Here is a 5,443-nt window from a genome sequence, read left to right as displayed (position 1 = left end):
TTAGCTAACACATAAAATATTAGAAAAATGGAAACTAAAAATCCAACCTTTGCTCGGTCTGACAAAAAAAATCTAACCTTTAATTAATCTCACAAAAATCCAACCTTTATACACCACCTTTTTCTCACAGATCCATTATCTGTAGATGACGGATTTTTGTAAGTTATGTGCCACGTGTTAGTTATTAATTGGTCAATTATTTTTTAATCATTAAAAAAAATTAAAAGAAAAAAATACAACAGAAAAAAAAAAACCCCACCACCAGCCACCTCCCCTAGCCCCCGCACCACTTCAGCCACCTCCCCCACTCCCCGGCAACAATCTCCCCACCCCCAACCAGCCCCACCATCGGGGTCGTCGGCTTTCAGCGATCCCCCCCACCCCTTGCCGCAACCTCCCCAATCACCAAAACCTCCTACGAATCTAAACCCTAACCACCACACCAAACACCCTATTCAACCCTCCCAAACCAACCCGACCCCTCCCCGAAGCTCCCCACTGCTCGCCGACCACAAACCGACAACCCTTGACCCTCCCCAACCCGTTTCCACCCCTCCCCACCCTAAACCCGACCTAAATTAGCCCCCTTCCACCCAAATTCGACAACCCTCGCCCCTTCCCGGCCACTCCCCGTCCCTTGGGGTGGTCGGGTTTTTAGGGTGGTTGGTGTTAGGGCCGATTTTGTGGGTCGAGTTTCGTGGGTGGCTGGGGTGGTTGGGGTTCTAGGGTGGTTGGGGTTTAGCCGTTTAGGGTGGTTGGTGTTAGGGTTGGGTTTTGTGGTCTGGGGTTGGCTGGGGTGGTCGTGGTTTTATGGTGGTCAGGTTCTAGGGTTGTTGGGGTTTAGCCGTTTAGGGTGGTTGGTGTTAGGGTTTGGTTTTGTGGTCCGGGGTTGGCTGGGGTGGTCGGGGTTTTATGGTGGTCGGGTTCTAGGGTGGTTGGTGTTAGGGTTGGGTTTTGTGGTCCGGGGTTGGCTGGGGTGGTCAGGGTTTTATGGTGGTCGGGTTTTAGGGTGGTTGGGGTTTAGCCGTTTAGGGTGGTTGGTGTTAGGGTTGGGTTTTGTGGTCAGGGGTTGGCTAGGGTTATCGGGTTTTAGGTTGGCTGGGGTGGTCGGGTTTTTGGTGGGTTGTGTTGGGGTGGCGGTGGTGCCTTGGTGGGCTGTTGGAGAGAGGAGAGAGAAAGAGGAGGAGTGAGAAGGGAAATTAAGAGAATTAAAAAAAAATAAAAAAAAATTACTTGTTTAATAGGTTAAAGGTCAAAATGGATGTGTAGGAGAAGGTGGGGTGCAAAGGTTGGATTTTTGTGAGATTAATTAAAGGTTGGATTTTTTTTATCAGACATCGCAAAGATTGGATTTTTAGTTTCCATTTTTCCAAACCATTAAGCCAATAAGTAAAACATATTAACCAAGTCAGACGCACGAAAATTTGCATGCGGATGGCTTCTCTTATTTTATTAATCCTAAATTTCATATTATGCTTTATTAGCAAACCATTTCAAGTACTTTGATTTAATTTGGAATCTTAACTAATATGTCATTATATTATATTACATGATAATATTTAATAACCATGGATTAAAAATCTTATTACATTTAGATATGTAAGGTGTATAAAACATGCATTCAACCATCATTAGAATACCCTATAATTCTCTTTCAAAAAATAAACAAAAAAAAAACAAAATATATATATATATATATAATTCAAACTTTAATAACATTCCTATGAACTCAAGGGCTTAAAGCCTTAAATTTACCAAGTAGAATCACAATGTTCTTCTCAGCACTAGGCAAGCTATGAGATATCAATAATATTCGGTAAAAATAATTAAATTGTTGTATTAAAATTAAGTTTACCAAAATAAATTTCTTCAATAAATAATTGAAAATTTTGTTCAAAAAAACCTTTTAAAAGCACCATTTTGCGGAAAAAAAAAACCCTTTTAAAAGCTTTTTGGTTAAAAAAAAACCACCACGCTCATTTTTTTTTTTGCGAGAGGAAATCTATTTCCCTAATTACCCTCCAATTAACTTAAAGAAAAATTTGTCAAAAAAAAAACCTTTAATTAAAGCACCATTTTGCCAAAATAAAACCTTTTAAAAGCTTTGTGGTTAAAAAAACCCCACCACGTTCATTTTTTTTGCGAAAGGAAACCTATTTCCCTATTTACCCTCTAATTATCTAAAATAAACTCTAATTTCTTCTAATTAACCTCTAACCCACCAAATTATTAAATAATTGGATTTAATTAACATATATTAAAAAAAAAAAAAAAAAACCACCACCACCTCTCCTTCCTTCAACTTTTCCCCCTCTCCTTGCTCCTCCCATGGAATCAACCCCCCCCCCCCTCCGGATCCCCCACCTTCGGCAACCTCCTCCACCACCAGATGACCCTCCCTTTCCCCCTAATCACCGCCTAACAACCACCTCCTTGATTTTGAAAAACCCTAGAATACCGATTTGGGTTTTTTTTTTTTTTTTTTTTTTTTTGTGCATCTTGCTTGCAAGTTGCAATTGATGCATGTTTTGGCTTTGATTATGTATATATATGTGATGCTAGGGTGATTTAAAAGCAAATTGCACTAGGTGAAAAAAGTGATTTGGCAGCGGTTCAAACCCGGTCTAAGGCACCGGTTTGAACCGCTGCCTATGTGGGGGGTGCCAAATACCCCCTTTTTAGCACCGGTTCAAAACCGGTGCCATATATTCAATTAGGCACCGGTTAACCGGTGCCAAAAATGAACCAAAATATTTATTTCATTGGTTTTGGCACCGGTTAACCGGTGCCAAAACTGCCCAAAATTATTATTATTATTATTATTATTTTATTTTTTTTTTGTTTTTGTTCTTTGTTCTTTGTTCACTTGAAAATTGGCAGAAAACTAATACAACACCAATTATAACATTAATTCATAATCAGTAATAACACACCAAATATAATTGAAATTCATAATCACCAAAATGTTACATAATACATTAATACATAATATAATTGAAATTTATAATCAGTAGTTTTACACTTGCCCAAAAAAAAACCAAATGGATTCGACGAACGAGCTCAATAGCTGAATTGCAGAAGCAAAGTATCGGCCATCAATTTTCGACGAAGATAACTCACGAACTGAAAATTGAAAAAAAAAAACAAAAACGATTATATTCAGATAATTATACCCAGAAACACAAAATTATAAAAAATAAAATTGAAAAAAAATACAAAATCCCCGAAAAAAAAAAACAACCCAGAAACTCAAAATAAAAAAAAACACACATACATGTAATTAAAAAAAATACCCAAAAAACACATGCATGTAATTAAAATTTATTAATCAACCCAAAATTAAACCCAGAAAAACGAGAACAAATCGAATTAAAATACAAAACCCATTAAATTCGGATAATTATACCCACAAAAATCGAATTAAAATCCAAAAATTGATTAAATAAACCCAAAAAAATCAATTAAAATCCAAAACGATTACTTAAACCCTAAATTTGATCCAACATAATCGATTAAAATCGAATTAAACTTATAAATTAAACCATAACCTTGTATAAATTATACTAAAAAAAAACACATGCATGTAATTAAAAAAACACCAAAAAAAACACATGCATGTAATTTAAATTGATTAATCAACCCAAAATTAAACCCAGAAAAAACGAGAACAAATCGAATTAAAATACAAAACCCATTAAATTCGGATAATTATACCCACAAAAATCAAATTAAAATCCAAAAATCGATTAAATAAACCCAGAAAAATTGATTAAAATCCAAAATTGATTGCTTTAAACCCTAAATTAAATCCAACAAAATCGATTAAAATCAAATTAAATCCTAACCTCGTATAAATTATACCCAGAAATTGTCGGTGGGATTTGCGGCGGCCGTCGACCTTTGTGGTGGTGGCAGGGGCTTTGCGGCAGTGGTGATGTTGTGGTGGTGGGCTTTGTGGCGGTGGTCGAATTTGTGGTGGTGTAGATCAAAGAAAGAGAGGAGATCGAAGAAGCTAGGGAGAGGAGATGAAAGAAGATCGGTTTAGAGAGAGGAGCTAGATCGAATATGCATGGGAGATGAAGATCAATAAGGGAGATGAGAGGAGAGAGAAGGGAGAGGAGGAGAAGGGAGAGAGGAGAGAGAAGGAGATCAGATGGAATGAAATAAAAAGAGGCTGAGAACTTTTTTTAGGGTTTATTATGTGAATTGAACCGTTTTTTTTAACATCTTATGGAACCGGTTCGAACCGGTGCCATTTGTATTTTTGGCACCGGTTTGATATGAACCGGTGCCATTTCTCTTTGTCTAAAAACCCGCCCATTTTTAGGCCGATTTTTGGCACCGATTTGACCTGAACCGGTGCCATTTGGGGGTTGCCTTTTTGTATTTTTCTACTAGTGTTGCAATTGATAGATTTGGACTTGATTTGAGCATTTTGAGTAAATAAGGTCCAAAAATTCCAAGGGAGGGGAAAAGGGACAGTTCACTGATGGTGGAGGTAGGTCTCCAGATATTTGGGGGGATCTGAGCGGAGGGTCCGGTGGGTGAGGGCCTGAAGGGTTGCTTCCAAAGGAGGGGGGAAAGGGTGGTTGGTTAGTCATTGGGGTGGTGGTTTTTTTATGTATAAACTTAATCTAATTATTAGGTAAATAGGTGGGTTAGAGGTTAATTACACTACTAGAAAACATGTTAATTGCGACGGAAAATTTTCGTCGGAAACACCTTGTTTTCCGTCGGAAAACCCATTTACGACGGAATTCCGTCGTAACCGGTTGTCGGAAAAGTTGTTGTCGGAAAAACACCCTTTTTCGACGGAATTTCCGACGGATTTCAGTTCGCCGAGAGTATTTTCAAGCCCGGGCAAAGCCCCTCGGAAAATTTCGACTGAATTGAATTCCGTCGTAAATTCTCGACGGAATTTCCGTCGGAAAATGCTTTAAAAAAAAACAAAAAAAAAGGCCACCGCCACGCTGTACCACCGCAAGTCGTCACCCTACACCACCTCACACAACCAGCCAACCACACCAGAACCTTACCCACCAACCACCTACACCAGATCCACCACCCCACTATCCACCTACAACCTAGCCCTAGCAGACCACCACCGTCATCCATAACCACCCCAACCACCCACAACCACCACATCTACCACCGATAACCACTAGATCAACCACCCACCGACAACCTCCAACCACCCAAAACACCCCTGTCAACCCCAACCACACCCACTTCCTAACCCTAACCTATACACAACACCACCCCCACCCGTACCCAGATCCACAGCACCACCACCACAACCACCCTAACCTATCCACAGCACCACCACCACTTTACCCTCACCCTGACCGAACTCTAACCAAAACACCCATACCCCATCCTCACCCATACCCAGATCCACCCACCTAAACACCCAAACCCTAACCCGGACCCGACCGAACCCGAC

The 5,443-nt window shown here is 39.7% G+C and overlaps 1 long non-coding RNA gene across 1 annotated transcript; it reads right to left on the bottom strand.

The window, feature by feature from the left end:
• Window positions 1-2,915: 2,915 nt before the first annotated feature.
• On the bottom strand, window positions 2,916-4,032 carry LOC110716715. Its single transcript, XR_002510573.1, has 2 exons — window positions 3,846-4,032; window positions 2,916-3,123 (listed from the first exon to the last, which is right to left on the bottom strand). It is a non-coding gene; the product is annotated as an uncharacterized LOC110716715 (long non-coding RNA).
• Between the last annotated feature and the right edge of the window lie 1,411 nt (window positions 4,033-5,443).

The sequence above is a fragment of the Chenopodium quinoa genome, unplaced genomic scaffold (assembly GCF_001683475.1).
Source record: "Chenopodium quinoa cultivar QQ74 unplaced genomic scaffold, ASM168347v1, whole genome shotgun sequence".
Taxonomy (NCBI): domain Eukaryota; kingdom Viridiplantae; phylum Streptophyta; class Magnoliopsida; order Caryophyllales; family Amaranthaceae; genus Chenopodium; species Chenopodium quinoa.
This window is presented reverse-complemented; position numbering and strand designations above follow the sequence as displayed.